We start from the raw sequence: 27,401 nt of genomic DNA on the forward strand, positions 1-27,401 counted from the left end.
TAGGCCACCTCCATCTTCTCTTGCTTCCATTAAAGGTGTCTCCATGGGGGTTATCTCCATGACTTTCTTCATCCTAACTCTGATACCATGTTAAATTTTCTTATGGATATATTGTTCTTTACTTTGATAATTTCATTTCCTCATTAACACATTATGTTTACCCCATAACATCCTAACATTATTCAGACTCACATCATTAAACATCATTATATGAAACTATGTAGAAAGAAAAATATCACCATCATCAATGGAACCGAACATAAAGGAAAAATAGAAGAAAAGCATTCACACATAGAGACACCAGCATTGGTCAGAGACAAGGGAAAAACCCACTATGGGGAGAAATCGTGCAAAATCTTCTTCTTAGATTGTCATCAAATTATTCAGCAAAAGGGAGTACAATGATCCATATCTTCATCTATGCAACTAACCACCAAAACAACTACAACATCCATGCAATGAACCCAACAAAGTTTCTACTCAAAAATTTGATTCCAAAGTGTGTACTAAACTATCACTATTGGTAGTCAACTGTCGAACCATGTGATCATTGAGTGAAATGTTTGGAAGACTGAGATTTCGTCCTTAAGGTCCTGGTCGAATAGAGGAGGTGGCATGTGAGTGAATATAGTTGTCCCACTTACTCCCTTAATCCTGGGATGCGAGCGACTAGGGTCATATTTGGACCACAGAAACCATAAACCCCTTGGTCGCATGCATGAAGGCTTCTCCATGCAACTAGAAGGGTCTAGTGGAACAAATGAGATTCTGTGCCTGTGACTATAGTCAAATTCTTCTTGTTTTGTGCCTATGACTGGGTCCGAAAGCCTTAAATCAGAGATGCAAGCCTCAGATTGTGAAATTTCACCTTAAAGTAAACCTAATCCTCTGTGGACGAGCCTCAGAATTGTGCGATACAAATAAATGGATAGAGGACTATCTCATCATTGTGTCCAAATGAGGTAGAGGGAACTTGTATTTATAGCCTTTCAAGGTGGTCTAATTTTCTTTAGAGCTGACCTTATCTAATGTGCACATGTGGGCATTTCTTCATAAGTACACTTTATATTGGGGTCTTCGTTTTGAATTTTCAATTTTGGTGGGAAGAAAGGTCAAGAACAGGTGGAGGGGACAATGGTTCAGGTTGTGATACTGACAGCGAAAGGAAAGGGACAGGAATTGGGAGTGAATGAGTAGTTGCAGCAAAGTGGGAATGTAAAGGAAAGGATAAAAGGAAAAAGAGAGCATGAGGAAGGGTTGGTGATGAAGTGGGAAAGAAATGGTGGGATCCTAAGAGATGGATCGGTTGTGAAAAGGCTAGGAATGTCCTCGGCTCTTCTTATGTCCATTATTGTCAGTTGTGTTCTATGACAAAATGCTCCATGTGTGTTTGATGAACAAGCCTTGAGCCTTTCATATTTTTTCATGTGCTCTATTATATTCCAGTTAATGAAAGAAGTAGTTTGGGTTCCTTATTGCATTGTTGTGTTCATTATGGGTTATTTAAAATTTTAAATGAATGATTAACAACTAGGTAGTTTCCTGAAATGGAATATGCAGAGTGACAGTCTTACATAGTACAAAGAATTGAGCGTGATGAGCTATTGTTGTATGTATTTTTTATTTCCTCGATACCCCACCCAACCACATAATTTCGGTTGTGGGATGCCTCAAGTTAGAACCCTTTCCTTCTAGGTAAGAAGAAAATGTCAGTGTTGTCCTAGACTACAATGGCACCTTGTTGGCCCCTTGACCCTGAACCCAGGGTCTCTTCCCTATTGTTATTTTTGTGCCAACAAATGGTTCCGTTGTCGATACATTGCACTGTAAGCAACCCCAGCATGGTCGTGGGTATCTCACTACAACACCCTTCAGGATTTTGACAAGGTCAAGTGGGCCATGAGAGAAAGGTTCAAGCAGGAAGGGGACCGACCACAAGAGAGTGTAAAATATAGGGGGACTCTCATCCTCAAGAACACCTAGAATGATGCATAGATAGATGGAACAAGGAACAAATCCTAAAGGAGCTATGGATACACGTGGTTTTACACACCCCAGATACATTCCCACAGGCCTGGTACATACAAAAAGAAATTTGAAGACAAACTAGGGACTGGGATGCACTGGCTGAACAATTCCCTAGCAATTTTTCATTTAAATATAGTGACAGATGGCTAACCAAGGCTTTGGATGCCATCAAAAGAATAATCTTTGCATTAGGACATTTATGGGAAGGATGCATTGATGAGAAGTTCCTACAATACGTTTATGAGTTAGGGTACCCAAAATCCATGGCTTACGAGATGGTGAGTGCAAAGCCAAAGGAGGATGATTTAGAGGTATTGAGGCACCTGACGTGTCAAGAGACTGAAATAGAAAGGGATATTCAAGAGGGACCGATAACAGATGCCCCCCACTTGCTCGCAGTAAAACTGCGGAAGCATAACATCAGGATGGAGGACAAACCAAAGATGGCATCAATAGGGGACTACTGGGACAAGCACACGACTAAGGAAATCTTTGATCTATTGTGTGAGTATGAGGATTTATTCCTAGCTTCAGTCGCGAAATTAAAAGGAATAAAAGGAGATATCAAATAAATGAAAATTACGTTAAAACCTGACATCGAGCCTATGAAGCACAGACCGTATAGGCTAAAACCAAGAGTAAAAGAAATGGTCAAGACAGAGATAGATAAAATGTTGGAGGCAGGACTTATCTTTCTGGTAGGCGAAGTAGAATGTATCAGCTCAATAATGATAGAGAACAAAAAATATGCCCTGGAAATAACGATCTGTGTATACTACCGTAACCTCAACAATGCTTATGTCCATGACCCATTCCCCATGCCTTTCAGTGATGAGGTCTTGGATAATTTTGCAGGGAATGAATCCTACTTCTTCAAAGATGGGTTCTCAGAGTATCATCAGGTCTAAATAACATAGGAGGACAAGAAGAAAACAACTTTTACCACAGAATGGGACTCATATGCATACCATGTCATGCCTTTTGGCCTAAATAATGTGTATGCGGTGTTCTCCCGAATTGGTATCGCTGCTTTCAGAGACTACATTCACTGGTTCTTGGAGGTATACATGGATGATTGGACAATTTACTACCTGTTGAAGAAGCATGCTAGCTTACTTATATTAATGTTTGATCGGTATAGATAGCTACAAATCTCCCAAAACCTGAACAAGTGTATCTTTGAAGTCATTTTTGGTACGTTTTTGGGCCACACCGTTTGCAAAGATGGTGTTTGTGTGGACCATGAAAAGGTTGCACAAATTGTAAATATGGATCCGCCGACCAATGTGAAGAAGTTACGATCGGCTCTGGGCCACACAGGGTATTATCGTTGATTCATCCACAGTTATGCATCCATAACTGCTCCCATGGAGAAGCTTCTCAAGAATAAGGGAGAATTCAACTCGATGGAGACATATCAAAAGGCGTTGAGCATCATAAAGGAAAAGTTGGTAAGTGTGCCCATCTTAGTATAACCGGACTAGAACAAACAATTCCACATACATATCGATGCATCAGTGATGAGCCTCATCATTGGGTAACTATATGGACCTTAATTCACCTCCTAGCTTAGTAAAACTAACTCTTATCACATGTTTGTACATATCTTGATTATATTTTGTTTAATGAGATGAGTCAAAGTGAGATATTATGCCTAGTGGCCTAATGTGCATTGAATGCAGGTTTGTGAGAGAAAATCGGGGAATTTTGGCAAGATTAAGGATTGAAACTTGAACGAGACAAGGAAGAGAGATTGTAGGAGGTAAATCCTCCTCAATTAACTCCTCCCACATTTGAATATTCCTCCATCAATCACACTAGCTTGGAGTACAAGTAGCCAAGTCATGGAGATCAAAAGGCAGTCGAGCAAGTGACAGTCAAAGAGTTAGTTTATCTCAAGTTTTGGAGCTGAAACTCCCTAGATTTGAGGAAATTGTTGGATACTTCAGTTGTATAAATAAAGAGGCCTAGAGCCTCATTAGGATTCAAATTTTTGCTGTAAAAACACTAGTCATTTTGAATTTCAAGACTTGTTGAAGACATTGCTATGTAATTTCCTATTTTGATAATGAGAATGAGCATTTTCTTGATCTAGCACTGAGTTAACTCAAAGGGCTGAAGATCTTGGGTTAGGGCCCAACCCTAGCAGCAAAGGATCCTCTTCTTGTATCTATATGCTTAGATTGATTTCATAGTTGAATTGTCTTTAGAAGTATTTCATTGCAAGTAGTGTAGATTTGATTAGTTTGCTTCCATTTGTGATTTACTTCAGCAGTAGTTTAGAAGAGATAAAGGAACATAAAAAAGTTGTTAATAGGTGTTTTGGCCTCACTTCTTCCTTCATGGATCATGATTTGAGGAAAGAACTCCTATGTAGCCCCAAAAAGACAGAATTATACTTTCTCATATAATTTAGGGTTTTCTGTACTTAGGCCAGCATTTGATCAGTTTACAAGAGTAGGATATAGTTATCATTTCTTCCATCTTTAGTATTACATCCGATCTCATCAATGATTCCATCTTATTCTGCAAGTTTTCCTCGTGAATGAATAAGATAGTTAGCTCATTAAAATGTCTTTTCCTAGATCATTGAAATTCTTCTTATTTACATGATTTTTGGGTAAATATCAATGTTTGATGAAGTGCAAGTGTTTTAGAAGTACAGAGATATCTCATAATCAACAACCTCCTTCCAAATTCATCCATCCATGATCATTCCTTGCTTTCATTAAGACCCTCACCAATTTCATCATCTCACAAGGAAACTTCTCCAAGCTTGTTGAGCAAATCCAACCATCTTCCAACCTTGGTTTTGAGTTCTAAGTGATCCTAGGTATTTCCTTGCCTCATTTCATCCTCCACCCACCTTCCCTAAGCCTTCCATCACCTTTGGAACCCATCATTTTGCTCTTGGTTGTATCATGTAGAAATACAGGGAATCCTATAGGTTTTTAGGACATCCTGTAGGTTTTCCTGTAGTGGCCTGTTTTGAGGCCGAATTGAGGGAAAATCCTCTAGGAAGCTAAAAAATGTCACTTAATGGTCTCCCCAACCTTCTAACCATTCACCAACATCCCTAAGCCACCTGCCACATCACCAAGAGAGATCAATTTTTACACTTTTCCATAAAAAAGACAAAGAAAAATAGATTTATTTTAGCCATTTATTTGCACAGTGGTAGAATGTTTGATGTTTTGAATTTACATGCTTAAGCCAGTAAGATTGCATACCTATTAACTTAGCATTCTTTTTGAAGCATAGTCTCTCAACAGTTAGTTATAAAATGGTGTGTTTTAGCATTTGATTTCAGTATTTTTCCTTACTGCAGTAGACAAGCTTTCTCTTAGAGTAGATTTCTCTTTCCCTCATCAGTAATCAAGCTTCTTCTAAATCCATATAAGTCTGGCTTGAAAAACCCTAGTGGTCTATCGCCAGCTAAACAATGACAAAGGGTAGAACCATCACTTTTAATTTTGTATACAGCACTGTCACCTCCAAGTTTGTATGAACTCGAGTTGATAAAGTAAATTTTGTAGTCCAGGAGTTCCAACATTCTTGTTGCAATACTAGTACTCATCACTTTTTGGCACCGTTGTCGAGGAGGTGTCTGAGTAATATGTGATTACTGCTTTATTTCTTCCATTTCTTATTTCTAATATTCAGCTAGTAGTTTCATTTCTACAAGAGTAATTTAGTTTTCTTTCTTTTCCATTTTGCATTCTTTGCTTTCCTTTCCATTATGCAAGTAGGATTTCATTCAAGCAATTAGTTTCATTTAGTCAGTTAGTTTTCATTCAATCTGCAATTTCAATTCTGCAATCATTTTCAGAGTTTGAAAAAAAAACACAAAACAAAACAAAAACAATTTTTTTCATGCCTCATAGGAATAGGGATAACTTAGGGAAATTTTTGCCAAATACCCCCACTGCTTCAAACAACCAACCTTCCCTCTTCTTCAGTGGCTGTGAATTGGAGGAACCCTTAGGTGAGAAACCAAAGATATTTGAAGAGCCTACAGGGGAAGAAGAAGAAGAACCCATTCCTACTGACCCAATGGCTAAAAATAGAAATGACAAAGGAAATAGAGAAAGAGTTGAGGGTGCCTTCCCCATCAGGGAAACCAATAGGGATACTAAGATGAAGAATATAAGCCTTTATTCCCCTCCTCATTTCCATGGACTGACTTCAGAAGATACAGACACTTTCTTGTTTGAGTTTTCTATCATATGCAGAACCTATGACTACACCAATGAGGAGCAGAAGTTGAAACTATTCCCATCCACTCTCAAGGATGCAGCGTTGCGCTGGTTCATGGGTTTACCTGGGGATAGCATCGTAACTTGGGCTCAGATGCAGCAAGCCTTTAACAAAAAATGTTGAGACTATTGTAGGTCTAAAGACACTAAAGAGGAATTTTTTAGGATGACCTTAGGGCATGATGAATCCCTAGAGGATTATGAAGAAATATTCCAGCTTAGCTACAAAAAGGCCAGGTGCACACTTGACCCTGAGTCACTAAATCTAGTCCTACTTTGAGGGCTAAGGGAAGATATTATGGCTACCCTAAAGTTGTTAGCAAGAGGGGACATCTATTAGTTACCCTATGAGGATATCAAGACTGTCTTTAGAAACCATTCTAGGGCAGCTAGGAAAAAGGGTAGGGGTAGTCAACCTATGTTTAGTACATCCTCTTCTAATACATCCATTAAGGGTGAAACTGGAAACATGTTGGAGGATTTCAAGAGTGAGATGTTGCAAACCCTTTCCCTACAGATTGACACTATGCACATTAAGAGAAAACAAGAGGAAGAAGAGAGAGACTTAGCCATTTTCTTCCCTAAATGCACAAGGAGGCACCCTAGGAAAGAATCTGCATTAAATTCGATTGAAATCTGCTCAATCTGTGAAGAAAACTACTACACAGACAAGTTGACTTCTCTACCTGGACTCAAAGTTGTATATCAAGGAGCTGAAGGGGTGCCCAAACATCTCTGCTACATAAAGCAAAGGAGACCTCATGGGCCTTAGCCATACTAGGAAGGCATGCAAGGGTCATCCCATGCATATGACAATCCCAACCATACCGCATCCATTCCCTCTTGGAGACCCCCTACTTATCCTTCCTGGTCTACACCTCCTCTTTGGTCCTTTACACATCAATATCATTCCCAGCCAACCACACAGGGATTTCAACCATATGCTCCGCCACAACATCTGTAGAATGCACCACCCCAGGGGTGGAGGCCCCCATACAATAATGCTCTAGGCCTATTGCCTTCACCACTTGCTCAACCACATCTTTTACACCCTGCTCCACCTAAAAAACCCCATATGCATGCCCAACCAAATCCGAACCTGAACAATGGATAGGCACATCAGGTATACAGTGGAGAGACATCCTATCCTTCTTATGTTGTGGAGATTCAGGAAATCAACCTGAGATATGGGAGAGTACTCCCGGATAACCAACCATACCTCCACCTAGGGAGGTTGAGGAAGAAAGATAGGAAAGCATGCCTAAAGTAGATCCACTACCCTTTCCTGAGAGATTAACCCAACCACTCGAGCCTACCCGAGAAGAGACTGAACTTCTGGGAGAACTGAAAAATCTATGTGTCAAAATTCCACTTCTCCAAGCTATAAAATATGTACTTATTTACAAAAATTTGATTAAGGAGAAGTGCTTCAACCATCTAGGGAGGCAAAAAAGAGATGCCCCTACCATTAATGTCGTTGGACAACTATTCGACTTAATGTTGGGGCAGGTAATCTGTCTAAAATATTTGGACCCTGGAAGCCCTGTAGTAGATGTGCACATCAATGGAAACATTGTCCCACACACCTTGATTGATCTTGGGGCTGCCATTAATGTGATGACCAAGGACACCATGCTCAAGATCAACCTCCAGGGTTCATTGAGAAAGACCACAACAGTCCTACAACTTGTAGACTGCTCCATAGTAACGCCTGAGGGGTTTGTGGAGGATGTGATGGTCTCCATTGACTCTTGGGAGTACCTTGCAGATTTCCTAGTTCTCCATCCTAAGGCCAACCTTACTCATTACCCTCTCATCCTTGGAAGGCCCTCGTTAGCCACTTCCGATGCCTACATTAGCTCCAGGGCTAGAAATATGACTATCAAAAATGGGTGTATGTCCAAACAGTTAGTCATATACCCTCCTACTCAGCCATCTCTAGAACATGACTTACCTTTATATCTAGAAGAGGTGGAAGAAGATGAAGTTTATTCCACCCAACTCTACACCTTAGAAACAACCATGGGAGGAGGACAATCGGATGAAGATTATTTGATTGAACACATACTCCAAAGTCCAACTCCTAGTACGTTGTACTTAGAAGAAGTATTAAAGGAAACCCAAAACGACCACCAGATTGATCTATGCTTAGCTGATTCCAACCCTGCCCGTGTCAAAACAATAGAATTTGGCCCTGAGAGAACTTTGAAAATCAACCCATCTCTTTCTTTTCACCAAGAAGAAAAGTTGTGCAACAGACTAAAGGAACATTTGGATGCCTTTTCTTATAGTTACAAAGAAATGAAGGGAGTACACCCCTCAGTGTGTACTCACCAGATTTACATCAAAGAAGGTTTCAAACCAATCTGACAATCCCAAAGGAGGATGAATCCAACTCTCAAGGATGTAGTCAAACAAGAACTCCAAAAGCTGTTAGATGCAGGATTGATCTACTCTATCTCAGACAGTGAGTGGGTCTCTCCTTTGGTGTTGGTTACACAAAAAAATGGTAAGTGGAGTATTTGTGTCAATTACAGATAGTTAAAGAAAGCCATAAATAAGGACCATTTCCCTCTCCCTTTCATTGACCAAGTGCTAGATGGCCTGGTAGGGAAAATGTTTTTCCCTTTCCTAGATGGATTCAGCGGGTACAATCAAATCCAGATCAGCTCGAAAGACCAGGATAAAACCACCTTCACTTGTCCTTGGGGTACTTTTACCTATAGGGTCCGTCCTTTTGGCCTATGCAATGCTCCTACCACTTTCCAAAGATTAGTCCTGAGTATCTTCGATGAGCTAGTCCATGTTGCAGTAGAGATTTATATGGATGATTTTACACCTTATGGGTGTGATTTCCAGGAGGCTCTGTCCAACTTAGGTAAGGTGTAGAAAAAATGCATTGAAATGAATGTGTCTCATAGTCTTGAACAATGTGAGTTCTTGATGACTGCAGGGATTGTGCTAGGTCATTCAATATCCCAACAAGGACTACAGGGGGACCCAAACAAAATAGCTATCATCCAAAGGGTTCCACCTCCGCAAAAGTAGAGAGATGTCAGAAGTTTCCTAGGTTTAGTCGGATACTATTAGAGGTTTATAAAAGACTTCAACAAGTTAGCTTCTCCTTTATTTGGGTTGTTGGCCAAAGCGTCTGAGTTTGTATGGTTACAGAGTTGTCAACAGGCCCTGGACACCCTAAAGGACAAAATGACCACTACACCAATTCTCTAAGGCCCAATTTGGGCCCTTCTTTTTCATATCCATGCTGATGCCTCACACAAATCCATAGGAGCAGCACTAGGCCCGATCGATGAGAAATTGCCTTATGCCATTTACTTTGTCAGTAAGAATCTGTCAAAGGCCGAACTGAACTACAATGTGACCAAAAAGGAGCTCCTGGTTGTTGTGCATTCATTAAACAAATTTAGGAATTACATTATAGGTTATCAAACATTTATACATGCTGACCATGTTGTAATTAAATATTTAATGAATAAGCCCGATGTGAATGTTGGGCTTATTAGATGGTTACTTTTATTACAGCAGTTTGATCTAACTATTGTTGATAAGCTTGGCATGGAAAATGTTGTTGTATATTTTTTGTCTAGATTAACTTTGCATGCAGGTGAGGAAGGAATGGTTGATGATCAATTACCAGATGAACACTTATTTTCCATTTCAGTTCTCTCACCATAGTTTGCTGACATAGAAAACTATTTGGTATATGCACAATTCCCATTGAATTTTTCTTCCAAAGAGAGAAGCAAGATTGTGAGGAAGAGCACCCCATTCACTTGGATTGGGGGCAAGCTCTTCAAACTAGGCCCAGATCAAATTCTAAGAATATGTGTGAGGGAGGAGGAAGTCTTTGACATCCTTCTAACTTGTCATGATGGGCCTTGTGGAGGTCACTTTGCAGCAAAGAGGACAACATTCAAGGTGTTACAAGCTGGTTATTACTAGCCTACTCTTCATCAAGATGTGAGAATATATACTAGTCAATGCGATCAATTCCAAAGGATGGGGAAGCCTACTCCAAAGGATGAAATGCCTCTACAACCCCAAGTGACTTTAGAGCCATTTGACAAGTGGGGCATGGATTTCATTGGTCCTATTGACCCTCCTTCTAAGAAAAAGCAGTACATCATTAGGTGCACTGACTATCTAACTATGTGGGTTGAAACTAAGACAATAAAGGTAGCAACAGAGGAGAAGGTGGTTGATTTATTAAGGGAAAATGTCCTTTACAAGTTTGGGTACCCTAGAGAACTGGTCACTGATCAAGGCAGCCAGTTTACATCCAAGATGATTGAAGACTTGTTAAGCCAGCACATGATCAAGCATAGAACCTCCACTCCCTATCACCCACAAGCTAATGGGAAAGTTAAGGTGACCAACAGAGCACTAGAGGGAATTTTGACCAAAGTGGTTAGCAGCAGCAGAAATGATTGTGCAAATAGATTAGTTGAGGCCACTTGGTCCTACAATACCACCTGGAAGACCACCATTGGATTCACACCCTATGAGTTGGTCTATGGGAAGAAGGCCTTGTTTTCCATTGAATTTGAGTACAATACATTGAGGATGGCAGCCCAACTAGATCTAGATCTCAGTGGTGCCCTAAAAGAGAGATTGCTCCAGTTTAATGAATCAGATGAGTTCAGAATGAAGGCCCTCCTACACACCAAGGTGACTCAAATTCAGAGGAATATCTGGCATGACAAGAACATCAAGGACAAGAAATTTGAAGAAGGTGATTTGGCTTTGTTATATGATTCCATATATAAAGACTTTAAGGGAAAGTTAAGGACTAGATGGTTGGGGACTTATGTTATAGAGAAATGTCATGATAATGGTTCACTGTAGATTAGAACCATAGATGTGGAGGCCATTCCTTTACTTGTTAATGGGCACACACTAAAAGCTTACAAGAGGCCATTAATAAAGAAAGAGTTCATTGAAGGTATCAACAAAAATAGTGATGGTGGTGGAGCAAGTCTCAACCCCTACATCATCAAGTCACTCAAGAGAAAAAAGGAAAAAAAAAAGAAAAAATAAGGAGACTCAGGTGAAAACCTCTATGAGGCGCCTAAGTCACACTATTCGGTTGAAAACCTATTGAGGTGGCCCAATGGTGTCAAAAAAAAAAAAAAAAGAGAAATAAAAGCATATGTGGGTGAAAACCTCTCTTGAGGTGCCCAAGGCAAGCAACTAGGATGAAAACCTCTTGGAGGAAGACTAGTTGTTTAAAAAAAAAAAACAAAAACCAAAAAACAGAAAAGGGAGAAAAGAAAAATTAAGAAAGTACTGTTTACAGGTTAGTAGGAGGACGATCAGAGAAACAATGGAGAATCGAAAGGACCTGTCCAGCTCATCCTTTATTTCTCCATTCATTATCCTTCATCATTCCATCATTCCTTCCATTTTTCTAGTCATTTGCCTCAGTTTGCAAGGGTTATGTGTTTTCTATAGGATTCCCTTTAGACCTACAAGATTCCCTGAAAACCTATAGGATGATCATGTAGGATTTACAATGGCTTGGTAATCCTAAAGGAAGTAACCCTTGAGCAAGGAAATGACCTTCCCATGTCAAAAAAAATAAATCCCTACTTCACCATCTCCTCACCATACCTCTCTCCACCATTATCACCCTTGCTTTCATCACCAAAGTTAGTTTTTAATTTTTTTTATAGTTTTCAAGAAAAAACACAATGGAAATAGGATGACGACAAAGAGAAAGGGGAAAAAACCTAAAGGTTATTTTTTCTCATGCACAAATCCCTAGATGCCTTCTCTACCCATGCCAATCATCCTCAGCTCCTAATAGTAGAAAATGACGAAATTGTTTCAAGGAGAAGCAGCTACAAGGGATCCTGTAGGAAATCATGTAGCAGCCTATCCCACAAAACAAAAATCGTAGGTTGCAACCAGTTTCAACCATGGAGATCCAAAGGTAGAAGAAGCTCCTTTAGAGCATAGCAGCAACATCAACATCAGCATCATCAACACCAAGTACCTGCACATCAAAGAAAATCATCAAAGGACAAAAAAATGGGAGAAAAGCACATGAAACCAACACACAACAAAGACTTCATTTCTTCAATAAAATGCAGCAAGGTATTATTACCATAGGTAAGTATCTCTCTTCCACACTCTCATTAGCATAATGTGGTCAAAAGATGTAAAAGTTGTGAACGAGTTGGTTTATAATGGAAAGGTGGCCAATTAACGTGGCCAACTTCGTTTAGTCAATGAGGACAAAACAGTTAGTCCTCACACATGTGGCACCAATCAAGTCAAAGAAAAGGAGGATGAGGTCGAAAGGAGTTAAGCTACGGATGCCTGAAGTGGGAGTTGATTACGAGGTGAGGAGAATGATGATGTGGTAGTGGGACCAACAGTCCAAAAATAGATATTTGTACCTTGGATGCCAGCACACCACCTCACTCAAATCAACCATGAGAGGAAATACACATTGATCCCCATGCATAGAAGTATTCACATTCTTGAGGCTCACACTAGCAAAGTCACACTCGGCCCTCAAGCAGTCTATAGGAGAGACAAATTTCATTTTTTTCTTACACAAGACCACCTACAGGATCCTAATCCTATAGGATACAGTCAGGCAGTCTATAGGATTGGCAGTGAGCAGTTTCAGAGGGAGGAAAATAGGGGTTGGCTACATCAAGCATTGTAAGGAGGTAGGCTCTACATTTCCCCACATTTCTTCAAGTGAAAGGAACATAAAAAATCTTCTAGTTTGTTGAAATTGATTGCAGTATAAGGGAATTGTATCCACATAAATTTCAGTTAAATTTCCTCCTTCATTAAAATTTTGTATCAGACATATATACTCCTCCATCCATCAGACAAAATGACATGGGGGTTTAATAGAAGGGAGCCCATCAACACCGTGAGGATTCATCAACACCCTCCTATGCTAGAGATATTCACAAGGCATAATTAGATGGGTTACTTTGAGAAATTGAGGGGGTACGATGATGAAGTGACCAATGATTTTTCTCTCTCCCTCATTCTGTTGACTAGGACCCACGCCACTGTTGTGGTGAGAGGCCTCACCATAGAAATCACCCCTGAACTCATAAGCAGAATTACCACACTTCCCTTAGGAGTGCCTTGGAGAAAGGAGGATGAGGGAAATAGCCAAACTGCAAAGAAGAAATTCTTTTTAGAGGGAGAGGAGGCCATGGAAGACAAAAATGGAGTGAGAATAGCCAGCCTACCATATCCTTGGAATGAAATAAGCTACCACCTTATAAAATATATATCATGTGAAGGTAGCTACAATGAGGTATATGGATACCACTTTAGGCTTCTTGAAGAATTAAGGTTTGGGGCAGACACACGTCCTCAACACAGACTCAACATACCCTACTTCCTTCTCCAAACAATTATATATATATGAGCATGAAGGTGCAGGGAAGAGACCATCAATAGCTAGCCCATCATGGGTTAATTAGACTCATAATAGAAGATGCCCTCCAACACCTAAGAATTCCTATCACATGGGCAACTTTTACAGACATTAAAATAGAGAGAGATATAGAAGCCCCTGAACATGAAAAAATCCCTACTTCCAGTGAAGAGCACGGAGAAAAAACTGAAAAAGATGAAGAAGAAAAAGAGAGGGATGAAGAGGAAATATATGAGTAAAAGAAGGAGAAAAAGAGAAGGGAAGTGGTGAAGATTCAGAAGGAGATGCCAAGGAGGAAACTAATGAACAAAGTGAGGAACTAGAGGAAGAAGAATAGGATAAAGACAAAGATGAAAATGGGAATGGAAAAGAGGAGGTAGAAGACAAGGAGTCACCCAGGGTCTCTCTGAAACCCACTGAGAGAGAGGTAGCAGCTGCCCTCACTGCCCTTAGTACCCATATCAAACAAAAAGGCAAAAGACAAAGACAAACTCCATTGTACTTTAGGACAAGAAAAAGTACAAGAATAAGGCAGGGAAAACCTCAAACTACCACCAAGATTCCTATTTTTATTGAAGACTCACCTAAGAAGCAGGAGAAGATGGCTCCTCTTATGCAAACTCAAGGAGAAGGATCCTTAGGGCAAGCTTCCGCTAAGTCTCCTATCACTTATGTGAGAAGGCCTATGACTAGATATGCCTCATCCAAAGGAAAGGACATCCTACATGATACACAACAGGACTTACAGGAAGTCGAATCAATCCTATAGGAAACTCTGCTAAACCTACAAGAAACTTAGGAATTGGATAAAGAAGGGAGTATTTAGCAAGAAACAAAGAAGGAGGATCTAGAGCTAAGCGAACCTAGTCCTCAAACTAACCTTGTCTCCTACTACAGGTTTATTGAAGGGGGTATGGTCATTCCAAAAAATTGTTCCATCCCATTATTCTTTGAGCTCGATAAAGAAAGAGAAAGAACACATAGATGGATGCAGACTGCCAAGTCCAAGGGAGTGGAGGACATAGGTCACATGGAGGAAAAACTTAAGGAGATGGGAAAAGAATTGAGCAGCCTGATGAACAGAGAGGCCATAATGAAAGCTCAGTTGGAGGTAGAAAATGCATGGTTGAAAGGAAAGCTACAATAAAGAGAGAGTCAGTTGGCATCCATGGCTAGTCTATCCTTAGAGGCAATCTAGTGCAAGATGCGAGCTAAGTCCTATACATTATACCTTAAGGAACAATAGTTGCAGTTCCAAATCAAGACCCTAGCATAGTGAGGCACTATGCCATTCTAGGATTATAGACAGTTCATTGATCTTTGTGATCAAATCACACTAGAGGATAGGGCTAAGATGTATGAGTTCTACCTACATAACTTAGCCTTGACAGATCTAAATGTATGGGACCCTAATGCAAAACTAGGGGATTTATAGTTGATGGCTTCGGCATCATGGATGAACCATGAGGAAGAAAGCGCTGCATAAATGAAGAAGATAATGGAAAGGTAACAAACAAAGCCTCTCATGATAAGAGCTGAGTAGTCAAATCAAATGGTTGTCATCAGTAGACATAACTTAATTGCAAATGATCCTCAACTTGCACTTAGGTATCCTGCTACCCAAGAGCAAGCAATTACAAATTTTGAGGATATGTTCAGGATGTTAGCGGATGACAACATGCAAGCTTTCCAAAGGAGATGGAATACTTTTCCATACAGTTTGAAAATCAGAGAGTACCATCCTCCTCAAAGAATGAGAGAAGCACTAAGCAGGACACCCATGTACAATCAAATCCCCCAAAGACTCAAAGTCAATTGGATTGGCTTGAAACTCAGTCTACCACTTCTCTTAGGGATGTTAGAAGGAATGAAGGAAGAGGAAGAAAGAATGCAGTGGGAGGAAATAGAATGGAAGGCATGATTTTATCCACAAGAACAAGAAACTACATCAGAATCACGGGATGTCAGGGAGGCCACTAGAGCTATGAAGGACATGGATATTGATTGAGTTTCTCAGAGGATGAGCAACACTTTCAGTAGGGGGGTGATGATGAGCCTCATCATTGGGTAACTATATGGACCTTAATTCACCTCCTAGCTTAGTCAAATCAACTCTTCTCACAATTTGTTATATATTTGGATTATATTTTGTTTAATGAGATGAGTCAAAGTGAGATATTATGCCTAGTGGACTAATGTGCATTGAATAGAGGTTTGTGAGAGAAAATCAGAGAATTTTGGCAATATTAAGGGATGAAACTCAAATGAGGCAAGGAAGAGAGATTGTAGGAGGTAAATCCTCCTCATTTAACTCCTCCCTCATTCAAATATTCCTCCATCAATCACACTAGCTCAAAGTACAAGCAGCCAAGTCACGAAGATCAAAACGCAGCCAAGCAAGTGATAGTCAAAGAGTTTGTTTATCTCGCATTTGGGAGCCGAGCCTCCCTATATTTAAGGAAGTTGTTGGAGACTTAATTTTTATAAATAAAGATGGCTAGAGCCTCATTAGGATTCGAATTTTTCCTGTAAAAACACTAGTCATTTTGAAGTTCAAGACGTGTGGAAGACATTGCTATGTAATTTCCTGTTTTGATAATGAGAATGAGCATTTTCTTAATCCGGCACTGAATTAAGTTAGAGGGCTGAAGCTCTTGGGTTAGGGCCCAACCCTAGCAGCAAAGTTTCCTTTTCTTGTATCTATATGCTTAGATTGATTTCATAGTTGAATTGTCTATAGAAGTATGTCATTGCAAATAGTGTAGATTTGATTAGTTTGCTTATTAGTTTGCTTCCATTTGTGCTTTAGTTCAGTAGTAGTTTAGAAGAGATAAATGAAGATCAAGAAGCTGTTAATAGGTGTTTTGGCCTCACTTATTCCTTCAGGGATCATGATTTGAGGAAAGAACTCCTATGTAGCCCTAAAAAGAAAAAATTCTATTTTCTCATAGAATTTATGGTTTTCTATACCTAGGCTAGAATTTCATCAGCTTGCAAGAGTAGGATTTAGTTATTGCTTCTTCCATATACAATCTTACTTTAGATCTCATCAATGATTCCATATTATTCTACAAGTTTTCCTCATGCAGTAAGTAGACAATTAGCTCATTAAACTCTGTTTTCCTAGATCATTGAAATTCTTCTTGTTTACATGATTTTTGGGTAAATATCAATGTTTGATGCAGTGCAGGTGTTTCAAAAGTACAAATATATCTCATAGTCATCAACCTCCTTCCAACTTCATCCATCCATGATCATTCCTTGCTTTCACTAAGACCCTCACCAATTTCATCATTTTACAAGGAAACTTCTCCAAGCTTGTTGAGCAAATCCAACCATCTTCCAACCTTGGTTTTGAGTTCTAAGTGATCCTAGGTATTTCCTTGCCTCATTCCATCCTCCACCCACCTTCCCTAAGCCTTCCATCACCTTCAGCACCCATCATTTTTCTCTCGGTTGTATCCTATAGAAATACTGGGAATCCTGTAGGTTTTTAGAACATCCTATGGGTTTTCTTGTAGTGGCCTATTTTGAGGCCGAATTGAGCGAAAATCCCCTAGGAAGCTAAAAAAGGTCACTTAATGGTCTCCCCAACCTTCTAACCATTCACCAACATCCCTAAGCCACCTACCACATCACCAAGAGAGATTAGATTTTACACTTTTCCATAAAAAAGACAAAAAGAAAAATAGATTTATTTTAGCCATTTATATGCACAGTAGTAGAATGTTTGATGTTTTGAATTTACATGCTTAAGACAGTAGGATTGCATACATCTTAACTTAGCATTATTTTTGAAGCATAGTCTCTCAATAGCTAGTTAGAAAATGGTTTGTTTTGGCATTTGATTTCAATCGTTTTCCTTACTGCAGTAGGTAAACTTGCTCTTAGAGTAGATTTCTCTTTCCCTCATCAATAATCAAGCTTCTTTTGAATCCATAGAAGTCTGGATTGAAAAACCCTAGTGGTTTATCGCCCGCTGAATAGTGACAAAAGGAAAAACCATCACTTTTACTTGTGTATACAACACTGTCACCTCCAAGTTTGTATGAACCCTAGGTTGATAAAGTAAAGTTGGTAGCCCAAGGAGTTGCAGCATTCTTGCTAAAATACTGGTGCTCATCAATCAAGAATTAGTCTAGTGGTAATGTTGGCGCAACCAAGGGAAGGGAACTTGGATAATCCAATCTACTTTTCAAGTAGGAAGCTATCAACTGCAAAAAAGAACTATACCACGAACAAAAGAGAAGCATTAGCCATGGTGTACTCCTTGCAAAAGTTTCAACATTATTTACTTGGATCCCCATTCAAATTCCTTATAGATAAATTTCCATTAAAATACTTGGTCAACAACCCATTCTTAGAGGGAAGAATCTGCAGGTGGCTATTTTTATTCCAAGGGTTTACATTTGAGGTTATCATTAAACCAAGTCGGTTCAATGTGGGGCCGGATCAACTCTTCAGACTAGAATCAAGGGAAAGTGGGGCCTCCCTAGATGATCAACTACCAAAAGTTGATTTATTCCACATAGAATCAATATCTGACTACTTGGACGAAATCACAGCTTTTTTGGCCATAGGGAAATGTCCGAAGGGATGTATGGTGATGCAGAAGAGACACATGGTGGTGCGAGTAGTTGACTATCAGCTGATCATAGGATATCTATATAATTTGGCCTTGATCAAGTCTTGCGGTGATGTTTCCTCCAGCATGAAATGAAATATGTCTTATGGGAGTGCCACTCTAGAGTCGCGAGAGGGTAGGTTGCAGGAAAAGCAATGATGAGGAAGGTCTTCGAAGCAGGGTTATGGTGGCCTACACTCTACAAGGATACCAAAGAATATTTGAAAGGTTGTTACATGTGTCAGAGAGTTGGAAACCATTGCATCATGATGAATTACCATTACAGCCGATACGTACAGTGTAGATCTTTAAAAAATGGCCAGTTGATTTTATTGGACTGATCAACCTACTGGCACATCATTCTCAAGAACGATATATCATTACAGTTACTGAATATCTCATGCGATGGGTAGAGATGGCACCAATGAAATATTATACAATAGATGCAGCTGCGAGGTTCATTTTTGAAAACAACATATCAAGGTTTGGATGTCCAAAATTCCTGACAAGTGACTAAGGGACTTATTTTACAAACGAAATAGTTGCGTCCCTCGTGCAGAATTTCATAGTCCAACATCATAAGAGCATCACATACCACCCTTAGGCTAATAGGACGGTCGAAGCATTCAATAAGATACTGGAAAAGGGACTAACGAAGATATGTTTGAAAAGTCGAGATGATTGGGATGAGCATGTACCAGCCACGGTATGGGCGTGTCGAATGATAGTCAAGAAATCACCCAAGCAAATGCCTTTCTAGTTGGTATATGGATGGGAAGTCATGGTACCGACTGAATTTGTAGTACCAAGCATATTCATTTCTCAAGCTACATATATGATGGATGAAGCATCGCTATAGAAGCATTTGGAGCAATTGGTGGAACTAGAAGAAGCCGGATTTCTAGCTGAATTCCACCAATCTATTGAGAAAACAAGGCAGAAATAATGGCTGGATAGGTGCATTAAGAGAAAATAATTCATAGTCAGAGGACAAGTTTTATTATACGACAACAAGTTTCATAACTTCTCAGGTAAGTTGCAGATGCAATGGCTCGATCCATTGATAGTCCTGGAAATCGGGGAGTCCGGAGCTGTGAAACTTGTGCAACTGGATGGAATATTGATACCAAGATGGGTGAATGGGGCACATTTGAATCCTTTCCACCAACAAAACACCCAATATTCTGTATGATGAGGTCTCTTAAAAGGGCCTATAGGTAGGTTTAGAGTCAGTAGGAATAATACAATCAAGAAGTCAGCTTGTTTAGTTTATTTTATTTTATTTTCAATGCAATTATTCTCTCGTGTCAGTTCAGCTCTGGCACCTATTCTACCTCATCACAACTGACTGTGATTGGGGAGGTCAATCATAGGTTTCAAAAGTCTTATCCACCATACTGAGATTATTTTTCGTAACAATTAGGTAATAATTCCCTTATCAAGTAAATTTCTGTAGAATATTTTCCTGTCATGGAAAGAGTTAACTAAGAAATCCACCATTATGGTCACATTAATACCCATCTGCTCCACCTTGTACTTTTCCCATCATGCATAATCCAAGTTAGATACATCTTAGCTAGCAGCCAGTTAACACGATCGAGTCTACATAAGGAAATTTACCATAGTAATTAGGTTGCGAGTCTAGTCAGAAATGTTGTGTCGAAGATGGTCTACTTAATTTGCATGGCTATGTAGGAATTTTCAGAATTTCCAATTCAAGTGACAGAATTCTTCAAGTCTCTGTTTAAAACTCAGCTATGTCACTCAAGCACTCACTATCAGCCCCCTGTAATTGTTGTATATCAGCAACGTAGAAGTATGACAAAGATAATCTTCATTCCTGAAGACAAATTAGATCACTGCATCACTGTTATAAAATCATTATATGGGAAATATGAAAAGGCAACACTGGTAGATAATGATATTTCAGATTGCTTCCAGCTTCTAGCACTCAAGCAAAAGGTATATATAGAATAAGTTCCGAAGCGTGAAGGAAAAATGGCGATGAAGATCAAAGGAACTTTTCATTCACTTCAACAATCGAAATTGATCAATTTGAGGAGTCTGTCAATCTTCAGAATGTCTTTCACTGATATGCAATGCACTAAACATCTAGTGAGCAGGATGCATGGTGGCTTGCTATGGTTAGGTAAGGAATATCTAATTCATGTGGAGGACATTCAACGCCTCACTAAACTTTCAAAAACAAGAGATGAAGTCTCGACAACCTTCCAAACCGAGTCAAAGCTAGCCAAGAAAGAGGGGGACAATGATTATTATAGCAAGTATAACACCAAGCATGGTGGAAAGGGTGTTAAAATAGATTTTATCAATAAGGACCACATCAAATTCACCTACTACATCATTGTATGGAAAGTAATGTGACACTTCTCCAGAAATGAGTTCATGTTGGACACCATATCAGTTGCGGAGCACTATTGCGAAGGAATTTCACTCAATTGGTCTGCATTTCTGCTAAATGAGTTATTTTAAGATTGTGAGGATGTCTACAGACAAAGAAAAAATTTCATTTTCAAGTATTTTATTATAACTTTGGCGATGTGGAAATGGTGCCTACGAGTAGGGAGGAACCTCATAGAAATCATAGATGAGCAACCACTCGCGCTCAGATACACACCATGGAGGACATCTGGGGACCCCAACAACAAAGAGATCAATGAGGCATGCTTTAAGGATTGGTACCACAAGATGCTCACGACCATAAGGGTGGAGGAAAGAATCCCCAAGGGATTTCTCGATAGTTACTTGCAAGAAATCTAGTTTGCGGTAACATATGGTCATATTTATGTTGGGATTGGGATCCCCTAAGGATAGTTTTAGGGCTAAAAGCCCATGTTTTGGTCAAATTTTGTAATAAACTTGTAAAGACTCTGCATTTTGTGGTCATGGAGCATGAAGGTGTCATAAGTCATAAAGGGTTGTTTGCCCTTAGTTTTGTAAAGTAAAGTCAGCTATAAAAGATCTACCCATGGTCCGTGGACCATGGGATTGTATAAAAGAGCTAAGCTCTAAGTAGTTTGAGGGTCATATCATGCAAGAGAGTCATAGCTCTGAAGTAAGAAATCTAAGTTTTGGGTCATAGCATAGGTAGAGGCTCTGTAGCTAAGTGCACAGAGGCCTAGGGTGGAATTGCGCAGCTGAGTGCGCGGACCCCTGCAACTGTGTGCATAGGGTGGATAGAGTCTGTAATCACTTAAAGATATCAATAAAGAGAATTATTCTACAATTTCTGAGACTTTGTTCTGATTAATGCATCTTGTCATTTTATGTAGGAATTTCCTTTATAATTCTTATATGATTCGCAAATCAATGCAATTATATTGGAAAACTGAACACAATTAAGGATATCTGATTACATGGTACTAACTATAATTGTTTAATAAGACAAGTAAGACACTTACACTAGTTTGGGAATCTGCATGGTATGCTGCCATAGTAGTGCAAAAGTACCTAAGCCATAGGTTAGGGCTGCGCGAAGGTCAATCGTACCTTTTCGCGGAGGTATTGAAGGGAGAAATAAAGGGCTAATCTGGCAAGGTCTAGAGTGAAGTGACTTGTGTGAAGGCAGGAATAGAAGGAATAAACCAACATCAGAACCATCTCAAGGTGCAGAAACTTGGTTCTAGCATCCCCCAAGACTGCCTCAGGTGAGATTTCGGTCTGCGCTCCGCGGGATGATGCCAAAAGGGCCAGTAGTGTAGGGATTTGTTTGGCTAATTAATGTTGAACCTAGGTCAGGCCCCATCAAGCCAACAAATGGTTCCGTTGCCAGGACCAGAATCCGCATAAGAAATTTGTCAAGTCGTATCACTAGAATCCAACTAAGAAAGAGATTGGAGACTGGTTGGATAGGAAGATCCATGAATTAGTAGCACAGGAGAATAGAAGTCCGCGATTGACAAAGGAACAATGGCTAGACAATTACCTATATACATAAATACACAATATCTTTTCCTTCTCATTTCCAATTGAGCTATATGAGTAGATCACGAAGCTAGCAGATAGCCAAGGAAGGTGGAAACTTGACGGTCCTATTGTGTGGACCCCAGAGCTAGTATAGAGGTTGGAATCGTTTGAGGATAAGATCACCCGCGCTATCGATCATTGGCTTGATCACGCCATAAGAGGATTTGTAACTGAATTCGTAGTCGATACCTCAGTCAGCTACAACGAGGTGGAGTGATGATTTTTCAACGGACCATGAGGTAAGTACGTGAAATATTTGAATACCTGGATTAAAATGTTATTGTGTGATAAATGGGTTATGCAGATACCTTGATGTTTGGGGCTATGTGAAGCGGAAAAACTTATAGGAATGAAGGAAAAAATGGTCCTAAATATAGTCGGTTGATTTCACCTCCGCAAGGTGACGAAGAGGGAATAGCACAGGTTTCTCTGTGAAGTGCTATTTAGTTAATAAGACAAGGATTCCCGCGACTACCACCTCCACCCACACCATCTCCAACTTCACCTCCATCACCTGTGACTTCACCCATACCACCTCCGCCTCCACCATAATTTAGTATGGCAAACTCAGTAAAGCTGCCTTTGTTCAAAGGCTTGGGAAATGAGGACATGAACCAATTCTCGTTCATTATGAAGGCTGTATGGGAAGCTCAAGGCATTACAAATGATAACATGAAGAAGGCAACCCTAGTTAGTTCTCTGCAGGATTGTGCGCTGTTATGAAACTAGCTCACAAAAAGATAGAAAAGATAGATCAATGCCTTATAATTCAACCTCTTCTAGGGGGAAACCTCCTTTACATTACACAAATGAACAATTCTTGGATGATACAAATGACAATACCTCCTTTCTACATATAGGAGTCTAAGGGGTCATAATATAATCAAAGCTGACATAACAATAATAATGTAAGGGAACAATAATAACAATAGTGGGCTTTTATAGGGCACAATAATAAGAATATTGGGACTACATGGGTACAACAATATAATAAGGGGTTTGTACTAATAACAATAAGGGGTTACACTAGTAGTATAGGGGCCTAACATGTCCCTCTCCTTCAAAAAGTGTTGTCCTCAATGCTTGAGTAGTTCTTGATGCTTCTATATAAAATTCTTGTCCTTCCATGTGAAATCTTCAACAGGAAAGTTCTTCCACTTGATGAGATGCTTTGAAATTGATCGATTTCATAGCTATCGACTTCTCGGTTTTGTAAATGCTTCAAGTTCCAATATGCTTTTTCCTTCCTTGTCAAGTTCTGGCAATATTGTTGGAACTGGGATATTCGGAAACTTTTGAATGAGTTCCCACCCTGCTTCGCCATTCTTCCATTCATACCTTCCTTTGTTTATCAAATTTGGTTGGATAATTGTACCAATCTCTACCATTTCTGCAACGATATGTTCAATTTCACTCCTTCGGGCATATGGATATCTATAAGACTTGATGTTTGGAGGAACACATCCTGGAATAAAATGAATAGCATGATCATGATCACGAATACATGGGAGACCTTTAGGAGTCTCAAATACCTTGGAATGATTGTCCAAGACTTTTTGGAGATATGGAGAGATACATGATTTTGATGTGCGAACAATTAGCGAACATAATTGTGTAATTACGCCTCGTTGTTATTTCTTTAGAAGCTTTGTCATTTCGTCAGATTTGATTATCTTTCGTGGCTTCCCTGTGATGCCCTTTAATTCAACTTCCTTTCCTTTCAAAGAAAATTTCATAAAACGTTCTTGAAAATTAAAAGCTATTGTACCCAAGGATTGTAGCCATTGGACTCCTAGTACAACATCAGCACCACCCATTGGAACATAAAACATTGGGCTATTCAATACATATTCTCCCATTGATAGCTTGATATTATGTCACTTTCCAGAGCAATTTATGGTTCCTCCACTTACAACCGTCACTTGACACTCTTGTGCTAGATCTAGGAAGCAATTCAGGTCCTTGGCTATATTACAATTAATAAAATTATGGGTACTACCTGAATCAATCAACACTATTACCTTTTTCTTCTTGATATGTCCTTCTATCTTTATAGTTTGACGAGTGGTAATTCTGATGAATACATTACAAGATATGGTTGGATTCATTTCTTCTTTCTCTGGGGTTGGTTCCTGGTGAGTATCCTTTTCTTTTGATGTTTCTTGATACATTTCTTCCTGATATTTCAATGTTTGAACCTTCTTCTTCTTGATATGTCCTTCTATCATGAGAGTTTGAGGAGTGGCAATTTCCTCCAATGCTTTACAAGATATGGTCAGATTCATTTCTTGATGCTCGACGTGATCTTTCACTTCTTGAACATTTTTCTTCTTGATATGTCCTTCTATCTTGATAGTTTGAGGAGTGGTAATTTTGGCCAGTGCATTACAAGATATGGTTGGATTCATTTCTTCTTTCTCGATGTGATATTTCACTTCTTGAAACTTTTTCTTCTTGATATGTCCTTCTATCTTGAGAATTTGAGGAGTGGTAATTCTTGCCAATGATTTACAAGATATGGTCTAATTCATTTCTTCTTTCTCTGGGGTTGGGTCCTAGCATATATCCTCTTCTTTTGATGTTTATTGATCCTTTTCTTCCTCCTCTTCATACTCTATGTAAAATAATTTCTTGTCAGTACACTTAAGACCTTTAGTGCATTTGCTATCACAATTGTAACAAAGCCCTTTTTCAATTTTTTCTTCCAATTGTTGTGGTGTAACCCTTGTAGCTTGTGGAAGGCTAGGAGAAACAACACTTCCATCTTTATAGTTGTGAGGGGTAGACTTCCTTGTTTCCATAATTTTACTTTCCACTATGTAACAAATTCCTTTTACTCTTTCCAATTGTTGTGGTGTTGCTCTAAAGAAGGTGTTGCTCTTTGTATCCTCATAATGTGCTATCATTTCCTCCGTGAAAATTGACCACGTAACAAGTTTTTTACGAGAACAAAGCCCTTTATACCATAAAAATTGATCCGGTTCTAAATATGAAGATGCAATACATACCTTTTGTAATAGTGGTACACCATGTAGATCAAAATATTGCTCCATCTGAAGTATCCAATTTACCAGATCCTTGCCATCAAACTTCCTCATCTTGCTTTTTCTTGATTTTAGGAGCTCGATCTTGAGATGACTGTAACTCTGTAATTTCGGATCTTTAAGTTCTGAAATTGTGACCTTCAGTAGCCCTCTATGTTCTCTTTCTAATGCCACTAGTTTGATCCAAATTGGATTCTCCAAGGAAGAGTTATGCCAAATCTGCCACAGTGACCTGATTATAAACTAGTTCAGTAGAGAGAACTTGTACAACATGCCACGTGTCACTGTTTCGATCTTTAGCTCTAAAAAAATATATACAAGAAACTAAAGTCCGTCCTCTTTCTATACCTTCTTATGAAAGATCAATCTTATGCTCAGAGAGAAATCTATGACACTTTTCCCCAGGTCACCTGTTTGGAATGTAATTCAGAAGTCTGAAAAAAGACCCACTTCCTCAAATCCTATCTCTACAAATATAGCGCGAAAAGCTCTGAAATTCAGACCTGAGGTTTAGTGCAATTTCATCTCAAATGGGTTTTGTTTTTTTCTTCTAAAACTTCGCAGAAAAAAATTTATAGCAAAAATTCCACGATGACCTATTTGGAGCAGTAAAACCCTAGAATCCACAGCTTTGATACCAAATGTTATGAAACCAGCTCACAAAAAGATAGAAAAGATAGATCAACGCCTTATAATTCAGCCTCTTCGAGGGGGCAACCTCCTTTACATTATAGAAATGAACAATTCTTGGATGATACAAGTGACAAGACCTCCTTTCTCTATATAGGAGTCTGAGGGGTCATAATATAATCAGAGTCGACATAACAATAATAATGTAAGGGAACAATAATAACAATAGTGGGCTTCTATGGGGCACAATAATAACAATATGGGGACTACACGGGTACAACAATATAATAAGGGGGTTGTACTAATAACAATAAGGGGTTACACTAGCAGTATAGGGGCCTAACATGCGCTAACCTAGTACATCAAGTATTATAATGATAACTCGAATGCTGGAGTGGCAGACATCCAGACCATGCTGAACAAAGAATTTAGTAGGCATAAATCTGAAGCACAATCTATTGTGGGGTTGAATGAAATCGCGATGCAACCAGGAAAGACACCTTGGGAATTAGATTAGAGGTTGAAGTGTAAATCCACGAAGCTAATATGAACTCAATAGATGAGAAGCATCGCGAGTGGTTTGTGGCTTCGCTACTACCACACTTAAGGGTTGCGTTGTCACAATAGAAGATAACGACTGAGGTGGAGGTCCTGGAGATTGCAATGAGACTGCATGAAGCCCTAATGCAAGATCGAAATTTGGGGGTTCAACAGAGCCATGTGCAGTTGGAAAATATTTTCCTTGAGATGCAAAGTTTGAAGCAAGACAGAACAGTCCGACCAGAGGTGCACGAAGAGATATGGTGTCTGAAATGCAAGAGTCAGGGGCATGATGAAGACCATTGTCTGGCCTTTGCGAACTATATTGCAGGAGGAGGACCAATTCCTTTGAGGTCAGAAGCTCAAGCAGGACTGAGCGCTGGGCCTGCATTGTGGTTCGTTATATGTCAGGTAGCAGGAAAACATGCCACAGATAACTGTCATTTGTTGCAGAATTTTGTACAGACATCGCAACAACTGTTCTGCAACTTCTATAGGTCTATAGGACATGATGAGCATAATTGTAGAAGCTATGAATTGATGATGGATAAAATGTCCGCCTATAGGGTCCAGGCAGAAACACGACCCCCTGACCAATGCGCAGGGATGCCACGGACAGGATTTCAGGGGCGCGGACGAGGCCTAGGCAGGGGTCGAGGATAGCTGATTTGCTACAATTGCGGGGGACCAGGAGATTATGACCACGATTGCACTAACCTTACATGTTCGGCGTGCAAGTATTGCACTCTGTTTGATAACAAAATGAAAGATTGTCCTAAGTTGATAGCTAGGATACGTGACAAAGGGGCGCTACCACCTTTGCCAACTTAGAACCTGCAGATGATGAGGTTTGAGAT

Source organism: Pinus tabuliformis, chromosome 4_1 (assembly GCF_031772625.1).
Source record: "Pinus tabuliformis cultivar Carrire ecotype Pingquan chromosome 4_1, CPIR1, whole genome shotgun sequence".
Lineage (NCBI taxonomy): Eukaryota > Viridiplantae > Streptophyta > Pinopsida > Pinales > Pinaceae > Pinus > Pinus tabuliformis.